Source organism: Takifugu rubripes, chromosome 18, assembly GCF_901000725.2.
Source record: "Takifugu rubripes chromosome 18, fTakRub1.2, whole genome shotgun sequence".
In the NCBI taxonomy this organism is placed as follows: domain Eukaryota; kingdom Metazoa; phylum Chordata; class Actinopteri; order Tetraodontiformes; family Tetraodontidae; genus Takifugu; species Takifugu rubripes.
In genome coordinates, this window is record NC_042302.1 from 8,251,067 (window position 1) to 8,264,335 (window position 13,269).

Here is a 13,269-nt window from a genome sequence, read left to right on the forward strand (position 1 = left end):
ATCACAGAATGAGCTTCTTGCTCTGTTAAACATGGCTCCCCTGATGTGAAGAGAGCCCGAACCTCTTCACCCTTGATAAATCTAAAGTTTACCGAGTGCTCGATGACGTAAAGATAAATGAGCTAGTGCTAATGCTAAGAGTGCCGCGTTGCCCGTTAATTGCACATTAATCGGGCTTCGAAGGGGCGCGGTGAGGCTGCGGAAGGCAGGGAGAGCCGGGTCGCGTTTGCTGGCGAAGAGGCTGGTTTCTGTCGAAGTCTGTGGTAAAAATAGATCCACATCCTGATCCAAATAATCTCTGATATGACTCTGCTGCTGTCGCTGGGAATCAAGAGAGACGAGGGGGAGCTGCAGACGAGCATTTGATCCAGGTCCTCCTCGGTCCGCTTACGCCGACCCAGCCACCCTAAATAACACACGTAACGTCTGAAACCGATGCAAATGCTACCTGTGGCAGCTCGGGACGAGAATAGACGGGTCAGAACTGGACCCACGTGAACTTCTCTCCACATCCAGAACGAACACAAACCCTGGGAATTCGAATCTAAAGGTCATTTGTTTGCATTGTGAAGCCGTGTCAGAAACAAAAGAAATGCATTATTCAGGCGGCCCGGGAGGCCCCGACGGGCCGCCGCCGCGCGCTGATCCGATTGGAAGTGATTGTGCGGCGCTACACCTGAGAGCGCAGCTCACTTTTTTCTCCTTTTCCACCGCAGGAAATTGGGAAGCCTGAAGTCAACCGAACATGAAATGCAGAATCAACTCCAACCTGCGGATGTTTGAAAGCAGCGACCGAGCGGACCTGTAATCGCCCCCCCCCTCTGTGTAAGTACACGTTTAGCCCTGTTCTGTCTTTTAAGCCGGTTTTTGTCGCGATGACCTTTCCCCCCTTTAACGACTAAGTTCATTATCAGCGCGTCTCCTGTGTCCTTTCCCTCGTTGGCGTCGGCTGTTCTTCCAAACGTTAGGAGGCAAAACTCCAGGAGGCTGGAAGTGGGAGCGCACGTGTGCACTGAGAACGGTGGATTACAAGCGGCCCCTGGGGCTGAATAAAAGAACACACATCGCCGGAGCGGAGAGCCTCCCCCCATCGTTGGGTTCCGTGCAGCGCGCGCAGCCACGATAGAACCCTTCACACTTCAGATCCCTCCGTTCACTTCAACACCTCGAGGTGCTGTCGGCACCGCTCCCAACGGGCGATTTGATGTGCTGTCTGGAGAACAGACACTGTTGAATGTCACGGCGCCGTTGAACGCGGAGCGCGTGGAAGCGGCGGAGGGAAAGGGAGGCGGGGAGGAGGAGGGGAGGGTAACGTGAGGCGCTTCATGCTTAAATATAACTCTTTTGCTCCTGCCCCCTCACAATGATCAATATCCCATTTGTGGGTTTTAGGGGCCTCTGAGTTCCTCCGGCTTTGGGCTGCTTGGTGCCTCATGGCGTCACTAAATTGCATTTGCTCTCCTCCAACTTCACAACTTCTCCACCGTGCGCGGTGATCGGGCCAAATTTGGAGGTTAAAGATGACGCAGCAGTTCAGACCTTACCGACCGGGCTTGGTTTGTGGCTTTTTTGCTTAAGCTAACCAAGCCGTGCTGAATGAGCAGAGATTACTGATGCCAGAGTGGATCCTTTTGTATCATTTGTGTAAAGCCTGAGGTGACACCCGAATGTTCATCCGTGCGCGAGAACACATTTGATTTGATCTAATTGCGACTTTCTTTGATCTGTATGCCTGGAACGCCATAAAAGCAACGAATAAACCTGAGCATCATTTGAAGGTGGGGGGGCGGTCATCTCCAGGGATTTTTGGCTGTTGTCAGCACATCTGAGCCCACCGACAGGACAGCTTTATTCTTTACTTTAAAAAAGGGACCGAAAAAGATGACGTGGCGGCGCAACTTTGAAGGCGCTGCGTTGATTAGACCCATTTTAACGTCCTCTCTGCGGACGCTGGCGCACATTTACGGGAGCGTCAGTAATAAAAGCGTAGCTAAGCTGGTGACAAGGTGGTGGTGGTGGTTGGGGCGGGGGCAGAACCGTTGCAGCTAGAGCAGATTGCACAGCAGTAGACTGAGTGGGCAACAAATAAATAGTTCTCAGTTCTGCAGGAAGTGCGTGTGATTGGTTTATAGTGATGGCACAGCGGAGTGAGCTAATGGACTGCAGCCAGCAGACATAAACTTCCACGGCTCATAATGGGCCTGTGCCGAGCTACACGTGCCGTTTTTCAGCCCTCCGACAGCTCCGGCAGCCTCCTCTTCTCCTCCCGGCCGTTACATTTGTCACCGAGAAGGGTTCCGAGTAAAGGGGAAGACCCGGAGCTGCCGCTCCCGCGGCTGCGTGTTCGCGGCTCTCCGCGCCCTCTCAATCTTTCGGCGACAGCCTCCGAGCCGTACCGGAGATTATTCGGATCAGGAAGGGGATCTATTTTTACCGGCGGTGGAAAACAAAGCAGCCCGCCTCCTCGACACCAAACAAACCGCGGCTCCTTCTGCCAAACGCACCCCAGACACTGATTACCAAAAAGATGCAACACCAAGCCCCATCTATTATTTCCAATTTCTCCTGCAGAAAGTTAATCTAATGAGCATTATCGGCAGCTAATGGGAATTATAATTAGTCAGATGCAGCAGATTATCTGCGCATAATTAGCTGTGTCTGTCAGCTCCAATTAGCATGACAGGAATTAGAAGACTTTAGCGTTTGTAGCAGGAGAGAGGAGGGAAAGGAGACGGCCAGATAGCGGGAGGTTAGCGGGGAGGGCGAGGGGTGCGTCGGTGTTGGAGGGGAAGCTTTTTGGCTGGAAGCTCTTGTCCTGAGTAGAGGGGATGCGCATCAAAAGTAGGACAGCCCCTTTTCTGTTGGAGCTTTTTTTTGGGGTGTAGAGACGAGAGGAAGTGGTCAGCAACAGTTTCTGGGGTCTCCGAGTCAGAGCCGAAGCTTCTGAACCCCTCAGAACGGGCACCCGCCCTTCAAATGTTGGAAAAGTGGACAAAAGTGCCCACGACCAGAACAACAAACCGCCTCTGAATCAGACGTCCCTGGGCGTTGTAGAAGGCAACACGAGCCCGAGGGAGCCGCAGCAGGCTCATGTTCGGGGTTTGAAAGGAGTGAAGAGCCCTGGTGGTGCTCGCTGATTTATCAGATCCTCGCTGACGTTAAGTAACAGCCTGGAAAAGCTTCTTTTGTCTGCTCATTGAATTTAGATGCTTTAATCAGAGGCTCCACTTGCAGAAAGAGGAACAGGGTCTCATCCAATATTCATATCTGAAGTTTTGGGTCAGTCCAGATATCCACACTGATACGGTAATAAAGTAAAACACTAATGAGAACATTACTTTTTCTCATTACCACTATTATCTTTGCTCCTATCTTGTAAGTGCAGTAGCCTGCTTGTTACTATAGGGGGCAGTCTTTGTTGATAGTTGAGACGAAGAGCAGGTCAAATGGATTTTCATATATTCCTCTCTAGCCTAGTTACAGCTAAACAAGATACTGCAAAGTTTTTAATCACTTTTATATCAAAGGAATGAAGGAGCTGACCCAGTGAAAGAGTGCAGGAAGTTCCCCCTAATGGCTTTTGATCGGGAAAAAACCGGTGTTGAATTTGAGATTATCCGGGCGTATTTGACCAGGCCGCATGTGTCGGGAGAAGCAGGGTTGGTCAATAGCCACTGTCAACAACGGGACCAGAAGTCCGTGCAGTCTGGACCATCAACACGGACGCACAAACACAAACACTGATCAGCCAACGTGGCTGCGTGTATGCTAACTCCGACAGGCACCAAACTCCCAAATTGTCCCGCCGACGTGGCGAATCCTGGCGTTTGCTCACCGCCGAAGCTCCAGTTTATATTTACCAAAAGGGAAAAAAACCCCATCGTGCATATGTACGTACGTACACATCAAAATCTGCTCTGCACACATGCCCGTGCAGGCGCAGCCAAATGTTTTCATGCATAAATGTTCCTTAAAACCCACGCTCCTCTAATCAGCGCCCGAGGCTCCCAGAAGGCTCGGTGTCGCCGCGTTTCCTGTCGCCGGCGTCTCGCAGCGTTGATGTCTTGCTCCTTTGACAGCCGCAGTCAAACTGACAGCGTGATTTGTACTCCAGCACAAACATGCGTGGCAGCATCAATTCCCACAGTACGGCTGGGAACGGCCCGCCTGGGAATATCCGCAAGCGGGGGTTTTACACGTTTGGGTGGAGCCGGGGAGGGTGGGCGAGTCGGGCCCCCCCGCAAAGAGACGTCGGTGCTAACGCTAAGACCGTAAACCGGGAGCCATTAAGCTGCTTCTTCTACATTCTACTGAACACATTTACTTTAATGGGCGTCAGCTCCAGGTTTTAGAGGCTCCTACGTGTTCCTCTGGTAGAATAAGTCGTTTGGAATAGCTACAATTTACTATTGCGATTTAGTTGTGACCCTTCATCCTTTTAATTCAAGCGACAAAATGACATTTTTTAGATTCTGAGATTGAGTCAGACATTTGAAGTATTTGAATTTTACACTGAGGCCCTGCAAGAGCTAATGGAGTTAAATTAAATCAATATTTTATTCTTACTCAACCAAAAAGCTGGTAATTAAACAGGAAAATGGTAAATATCTAACTCTAATGTTCACAAAACAAGAAAAAAAAAAGATGTTTGTAGTCCTGTTAAAGGGGAGGAGCTATTGAGTCAAATGGTACCAATGGACTACAATACCCAGAGGACATGAAACACCTGCATTATGTTGCTTTTTGAGATTTGTCCCCCCCCAAAATTATGTCTTTTAACACACAAACAGAACTGGTTTAAGCTTTTCTAAGCTGTGGGAGTCATGTTTTACATGTTTTACGTGTTACAATAAGCTAAACTTAAAGCGTTTCGCGGCCGTCGTCCCGCCTGTTTCTCCCGTCGTACCCTCCAGAACCACTTTTGGCTCGTTTCTGTTGAGACTCTCCTCCATGTCGCCACAGACATCACCTTCTGGCGTATCCTCGGGTGGATCCGTTACCTTCACACGGCACCGCAGCGAAACCGCACAGCTGATTTACAGCGCAGCCTAATGGATGATGAAACCCTCAGGATTCGTACCGGCTTTAAAAATATGGCCCATGAGCACATTCTGCTGTCTGCTAAGGCTTTCCAAAATAGCCGGGGAGGATGAAATTAAGAATTTACATCATCAGTCACAGCGTTCAGACATTTTGATTGGTAGGCGGGAGAGGACTCGCCGCAGATCGATGGGCGCCTGCGAGGGTGGGCCTGGTTCAGGCTGCACTGGAGCTCCTGGAGTCGAGTGTGTGTCTTCTGGGCAAAACGTGTGGATTAAAAGAGGCCTGAACTTGAAACAGGAAAGGACGGAGCAGTCAATAACGCACTGATTAATGATAATGGCATGCAAGCCAGGGGGATAATCTTTCTAAGCTCTTTTTATCTAAGGACCGATTGGCTGAAAACACGGAGGACAGAAAGGAAATGTGCCGGTCCCCGGGCCAAGCGGGGGCCCCCAAACAGGATAAATGTTTGTTTGCGTCTTCTCTTTTTATGAGCCTCAGCGGAGATGCAGCCGTGTCGTTGCAGGCGACTGTAATGAGTTTTCGCACGCGTGACTCAGGCTTTGCCAACTTTTCTTTTCCATTTCTGAACCATGGGCAACTCTTTACTGTGCAACATCACGAAATGTCAATAACTGCATTCATGGAGCGATGATTCAAGCTAGCGCCTATTTTAAGATCCTCCTAGTTTCTTTTCCTTCCACCTGAATCTTATCATCCGCCCACAGATCCATCGGAACGAACTCTCCGGCACTTTGCTGCCAACTCAGACCTCTGTTATTACGCTAACGAATGCTATCCTTTTGTTGAATCCCCCTCATCACCAAAGCGTACTGAGAAGAATGGAATGGAAATCATGCTTTAGCCCGCCTTCCCTCCATCAGTCTGGCCCATCTGAGACTTGGAAGCTCCGCTAAGAGGCGCTGATCCTCAGGCTCAGGCCTCAGCCACTTGCCCATAGATTTGCCACAACCGTTGGCTAATTTATGCAGCCTCATGGATGCAATTATTCTCTCTGTCCACAGCTCCAAAGAAGCTCTGGGAGGCTGACAGCCTTAAGAAGGGTCGGGGGCCTCTTCTAGCGCATATCTATAGGGCACGTCATCATCGTGATGATTGCAGATGGATCCTCGGTGATCAACGCCCGGTGAACCTCAGGGATCTTTCTACCACCTCTGCCTTTTCCTTTCTTTCCCCTTCCCTTCTCCATCCGCCTCGGTCTTATAATTTAAGAAGCCAAGGCCTGACAGTTTATTCACTTTAGCCAGACCGAAAAGACATCAGGCTGAGTGATCAACGGGCAGGAGCCGGGGCACGGCGGATCAATGAGGCCTGGGGCCGGAGGGAGGGGGGCAGGGAGAAGGGCAGAGGGAGGCTTGGACAGGTGGGCTGACAGGCGCACAATCAGCGGAGGAATCGATGGGGACTTTTGCTGAGCTCAGATAAGAGGCTGCGGCCCAGTCCAGGGCGCACGACCAGATCTGTGCTGACGGGAGCTTTTGTTCCCCGTGATCATGAGCTCCGTGCTGCTCGAGGTGACACTGCAAAAAAGAGAGAGAAAACACAAAAGAAGCCATTCATGAAACGGGAAGATAGCATCTGATTGGTTTGTTGTCCTAAGCGCTGCCTTTTGAAATCCCATACCCCCCCCCCCCCCCCCCCCGAACGGCCGCTAATGTGACGTGATAAATGCCCCCTCCGTAATGAAAGTGAGTGCGCTCGTGAGCGTGTGCCGGTCGGAAACATTGATCGGGCACCTTTCATACCTTTTGTTTATCTGTCCATCGTGGTAATGGCACAACGGACAATATTGATTTGATATGTTGGAAAACAATGGAGACACCCGAGTGTTAGCCGCCCCCGCCTGGTTTTAGCTTTTTCACTCGAGCTGCCAGGTGTTCACTTTTGTAGAAAGTGGATCTACATTTACAGGAGATTACCAGTAATTGATTCATTGCATCCCCCCCCCCCTTCCCCAGCAAACTGACAACTTGGAGGTAATGCTAATTACTCGCGTCTGTTGTTTGCTCACATTTAACTAATTATGGGGCCACAAAATGTCATTGTTGTTTTTACAGCTTGTTCCGCGGCCTTGAGGTGGAAGCTGTTGTTTTTTTTAAAAATGTCTTTAAGATTCAGTGTTAATTGAGAATTGTAAAAAAAAAAAAAGGTGTACAAACCGTCTGTCGGGACACGTAGATGAGGAGCAGCGCATCGCGACATGGACGGGAAGGTGCAGGAAGCGATGGGAGCCCCTCTCGTGGTCGTGGTCGTCAGCACCATCCCGATGTTTAACCTTCCCGTTCCCCTCCTGAGCTGCTGGTAGGTGCTGGCAGAGGAACTGTTTGGGTTTGGGGACGCTTCCTGACCCCCCCCCCCCCCCCCCCCCCCCCCCCCCCACCATCCCACGCCAGTCCAAATTGATTGAACCGTATCAGGGAAAGCAAACGGGCATTTTCTTGACTAGTCAGCGAGGGCGGGTTTGCTCTGTTTCTATGTAAACATACGTAAAATAAGGGTCACAGTTAGCTGCCAAAGACCTTAAAGAACAGGTCTGTGTCCACATCAGCTCGGGAGGGGGGGTGGGGGGGGGGGGATACAAGAGAACAGAAAAAAGGGACTGAGAAGTGAGCTAATTGGAAAATAGCAGCAGTAACTTTGACAACGTGGTCGTTCTTTCTGCTCGGAGTGTCGCAGCACGCTCACACGCTCACACGCCCGAGTCTTGGCACATACGTGCGATATGTGGCAACGCAGCGAGAGGAACTGCTGAATCCGTACCCGGTCTGTCGCCGCCTGCTGCGCGTCTGATTTAGCCGCGATGGCGGGCGCGCATCTGTCGCGCCCAAGAAGGAAAGCAATCTGGCTTCAGGGTTGTGGACAGAAGGGCAAGTGTGAAAATACACGCGCCATATTTACAAATAGAGGCCGTCAGAGGGAGGCGGCGTCACCAGAAGGAGCGAATGTGAAGAACACTCGCACTTAATTCAAGAGGAACGGGAAGTTCAGTCTCACTTCGAAGAGGAATGTGTGATGAATAATGCAGTCGGCTGCCCATAAAATCCAAGTTAAACGGCCCAGACTCGGAGCTTAAGCCTGGAAAAATAAGGCTTTTATTGACACACGGGCGTCGTAACTGCATTTCACAATCTGCCACGCCGCAATTAAACAGACATGATGGGAAACAAAGTAGCGCCATCACCGGCTGTGACCCCCCAGCACTGGAATAACGAGGGTTCAGTGAGTTTAGCTGTTCACAGCTCGCAGTCTCCCACATTCTGCTCACACCTCTTAACAAACATACGCCACACACCTGTCATGCTATCTGACAACAGTGTGTTACCCTTCCAAACAAGTTGATCTGGGGGGGGTCGGAGCCTTCATCACACCTTTGTATGACACGGAGGAGTCAGCAGTGATGCCTCGGGTTTATGCCTGTGGGGAAGCAGCATAGCAACATGCTGATAGCCATCAAATGATGGATACAGTGGTGAAGAGAAAGGCGAAAGGCGAAGCTCTCGATTTACCAGTCGATCTTCGTTCCTACCCTCACCTATGGTCATGAGCTTTGGGTCATGACCGAAAGAACAAGATCACGGGTACAAGCGGCCGAAATGAGCTTCCTCCGTAGGGTGGCTGGGCTCTCCCTTAGAGAGGGTGAGAAGCTCTGCCATCCGGGAGGAGCTCGGAGTAGAGCCGCTGCCCCTCCGCGTTGAGAGGAGCCAGATTAGGTGGCTTGGGCATCTAGTTAGGATGCCCCCTGGACGCCTCCCTGGTGAGGTGTTCAGGGCATGTCCCTCCGGTAGGAGACCCCCGGAAAGACACAGGACACGTTGGAGAGACTATGTCTCTCGACTGGCCTGGGAACGCCTGGGGATCCCTCCGGATGAGCTGGAAGATGTAGCTGGGGAGAGGAAAGTCTGGGCTTCTCTCCTGAGGCTGCTGCCCCCGCGACCCGACCCCGGATAAGCGGTAGAGAATGGATGGATGGATGGATGGATGGATGGATGGATGGATGATGGATACAAGTTTGATGCTAATTAGATTGTTGAGCGAGACTACAAAATAGAGGTGTGTTTCATATTCCTTGTTTTATCCGTGGAAAATGGCACTTGCGAACAAACCCTGGGTGATTTTGGCAGAACAGATGAAGTTGGGAGGTGTGTGTTTGTTGGGGCCCAGTGTTACGTTTCAGACTCCTGGGACTGGAGCGTGTCACCAGGATACATTGCACCGCCGGACGTGAGTGACAGTGATGGGTACTGTGGGCCCGGGATCCGGAATTTTCTACTTTTCTCAATTCCCCTGGCGACGCCTCCCTCTCCCTGTGACAAGAGGAAGAGATGTCATGTCGGCTGAAGTGCGACAGTCTTCATTTTACTCATCAACTCAGTCACACTTTCTCCCTCTTTTCCAGCCTTTCTGCCGCTCGGCTCTGGCCAAAGTTCCTTCTCTTGATTAACCTTATATTTGTCTCTCAGATCTCATTTCCCACCTTTTGTCCCTGTCTCATTTGTGTCTCTCTACCTGCTCATTTGCTTCCTGACACCTGTCCGGCCTCGCTGCCTTTAATGTGGTTTGTCCTTTGGTGGTCTGTGCCGTTTCTGCACATAGAGCAAGGCGCCCGCTCTCATAGATGTCGCTTTGATCAGGCACAATTTGTCCACATCAAAGACAGCGGCTACATGGGAGGCTGGGACCTTGCTGTTCCCTCTTCTGAAATAGAATCTTTTATCTGTAGAAGGAATTTGTTTTCTAGTCGGCTTATTCCTAATCATGATTACTGGGCTCTATCTCCCCGATCTCCAGACAGGGGAGACAAACGCTTGTTCCTAGAGGCAGTTTAAAACCTTCACTTTTCTCTTAGCGTCTGTATTTGGGCGGTCAACAATTAAAGATTCAGTGTAGCAAAGTAGGATAGTGGTTATTACTCCTTAAGTAATAACTGTCAGGCGCCACCTCGAGCTTCGCACTGCGAAACCGATGCAACACTCTGTGACTCGGCGTTGTGAATTGAACATCAGCACCGACACATGGATAATGTATGCATCCGTACCGTAAGCTAGCCTGTATGACACACACCCCTGAGGGGCACTTTAGAGTCCTTTCATGCATGTTTTTGGTACAGGCGAGAGAATCCAGAGGCCCAGAGCTGGAATAGAACCCTGAACTTTCTTGCCAACCACTGACACCGTTTTCCCCCTTTCCAACACTGGGCGCTCTTATCGCATAGATTGCACCTCAGAAAGCCCTCTACCCCTTTTCTTCTCTGACTGTCTCGGCTTCAACTCGGCCATTTATTTTTTTGTGAAGACAAGCCAATCTTGTTTTGTGTGTGTGTTCCTGCCTCAAAAGCCGCCTGGCTTACCTCTTGATGAAACCCATACTGGCCCTTCAGCTGATAAGGTAAGGCTGGCAACGGGATAGATCCATCATTCACCTACTTAACACACTCACACCTAAACACCTGTGTGTACGTGTAACGGTGTGTGTGTGTGTGTGTGTGTGTGTGAGAGAGAGAGAGAGTGTGGGGGTAGATTTCAACAAGGCTAGGATTAGAACATATGAATGGAATCAGATCGTCTGTTGCCACCCTATAATCAAGCAGCCCAAACAAAAGACCAGTTCATTTAGTGCTCCTAATTCCTACTTGGTGGCTTCATGGTATTACGGTTTAATGCTTCCATTTATCACCACACCACCCCCCCCCCATCCTCACAGACACGCATAAAAACCTCATAAATTGTGCCGTGGGACTCCTGCCAAAGAAGAGCCTGGGTTCAGCTGGGTAGTTAATCATCTCCCATAGCGTTTAATTCATGTAAACAATGTTTGCTCGTGCACCCAGAGAGCACAAGGCCCCCCTAGGCTCCAGTTAACTGTGATGCGGCGACACGGTACTTTGTGTCCAAGGGGGGGGGCAAAGGTCGCAAGGTGTTCATAATTTACTCCCTGCAGTAAGTAGAAAATGAATCGATGGAGTGGAATCATTGACAAGACAGAGTGCACTTCCAGGGGGGTTGGATTGCAGTATTAGACTGTAAAAAAGAACAGATTAATTCCACTTAACATGGCAATTTTACACTCACCAAGACCTTTTGAATAATGGAACTACTCCGCCGCCGCCTCGACAGTTTCCACAGTTGCCGTGTACACAAGGTTGTTGGGCTCCTGATCAATAGCTTTCATCGAGCCCGCGCCGAGGCCAGCGGCACCCCCTGTGACTGAAATGGCCGTTAAATCAATGGGAACAAATGAAATTAAGCTCCCGGGTGGCTCAGAGGGGCAAATGATCTTTTCTGTGATTAATACAACACTGGGACCGAATCTGTGCTGAGGATTTCTTTGTCTGGACTCAAAGTAAGCGAGTTCCCATCGTGATGTTGGACTGAAGATGCTTTATTTGACCAAACGCCATCAGTGGTTCAGTTCCCATAGATGTGTGTGTCCATCACATGGAACCATCGGTTGATACGGATGTGCTGTTGTGTACCTCAATATGAGAGGTCAAGGTTTGGATTCTGTCTCCACACTCGGGTCCTGATTTGAAATGTACAGTTGTGAGATACGACTATGGAAGCCTCAACGATGTCCACACTGGCCCCCCGTTTTCATGATCGCAGGAAAGAACCTGTAGTCGACTGCTGTCGCTCGTGATCCCAGAGCTAAAGCACTACATTAAGGCTCAGTTTGGGTACGTGGAGATCTAATTCATGACAGCACAAGCGTTTGACTGCTTACTGCCACGAAGGAAAGTGGAATTGCAGCTCCAGCGGCACAGACTCGCTGTGCTCACTCAGTCCATCACACTCACTTGGTTGTCATAGAGACCAGCTTGCGAGTATCTGAGATATTTTTCAAGAGAAATGCTGCATAAAGGGTTCTCGGGGCGTTCAGAAATGGTAACAAGTGTCTTTTTGCATTTCCAAAGTCAAAATCTAACTGTAAGCTTTAACAGCCGTGAGAGGAGAGATGGTATTAGGCACACTGCAGTGGTTGACAGGCAAATTATCCGCTTCATGCAATGTTAGCTCACTCTGCTGAACACTTTTGTGGTTCTATTTTTACTGCTAATACCACGGTGTAGTACCGCCAACCCTGGAAGATCCCTTTCCAGAATGTACTGTAGCGTGCTTAAGCACAGAGCTTAATAGAAACAGGTGACAATTTTAAAGATCAAGTCATGGCAAGCCAAAGTTTAAGCTAGCGGCATTCACATTTAAGGTGGAAATTGTGTCACGGGCAATCGCACATCAGACGACTGTGGCCACCGAGCACATCTCTTGCCAAAAGACGGCGGCGCAGTAAATTAGCCCTAGCTGCTGACGCCATACGTATGTACGGTACACAGAAACCAGCTCTGGCTTAACCTGTGCTTGGCCTTGTTTTGGCCATACCTATTTTTGCTCACAAGTACAGCAGAAGGGACAGCGCATTTGGTATTGATTCAAATTGTTCATTATAATGAAGGAACAAGTGAGTCAGGCCAACACTGTGGATCATTATGTGTTCGTAATGGGGGGTTTTGACACCGCTGGAATGCTCTGTTTGCTAGATCAATCTGTTCCAGGGCTTTTGTAACCTTTTATTTTTAGTATCTCCAGGGTCGCCCTTTATCCTCTGTACTTCATGTAATTATGTCGGTGTTCATAGTCCTTTTCTAGTACTCACCAGTTCTCCCTGTATGCAGCTTCCCCAGGTCCAGTTCTGGCTGCGCTCTCAGTGGTCAGTGTACAATATTAATGCGTTGCGATGCTGAGGTGTGTTTATGCTGAGCGGACGGATGTTCCTGCCAAGGAGGATCCAAGCAGAGGACGGTCTCCCTATGTTAAATTGATGTTTTGGAAATTTGCCTTTGGGTGCTTTGTGTTTTTCGCCATCATAGTCTTTTCTGCTCCTCGGAAAGAGGGGATCAGTCGTGGGGTGTTAGCTGGCGGTGGCTGGCCTCCAAACAGCAAATCTAACATCTTATACAGACCTTCATCACAGGATGGAATGAAAAGCCTCTGCAGCACAACTGCTCGGATACAAGAGGGACTCAGCAATCACGGCGAGGAGTCTCCCAGAGGAGCCACCTGCGCCGCCGCGGGGAAATTAAGGGAGTGTTTTTGAGGAGCAGAGAGACAAACTCATGTATAAGTCATTGGGGTGCTGAGAGGACGCAGGTGAACAGGTTTGGGTTACTGTAACTGAGGCAGTGGAGTGTTATTATTTATTCATGTTTTT

The 13,269-nt window shown here is 49.9% G+C and overlaps 1 long non-coding RNA gene across 4 annotated transcripts in view; it reads left to right on the forward strand.

Annotated features, from left to right (window-relative positions):
• The window catches only part of LOC105417777 (uncharacterized), a 90,600-nt gene that overhangs the window by 10,854 nt on the left and 66,477 nt on the right, over positions 1 to 13,269 (forward strand). For all 4 annotated transcript variants that reach the window (XR_003885732.1, XR_003885729.1, XR_003885730.1 and 1 more), the window contains exon 2: positions 717 to 825. This is a non-coding gene — a long non-coding RNA (uncharacterized lncRNA). The remainder of the gene's footprint in view (positions 1 to 716; positions 826 to 13,269) is intronic.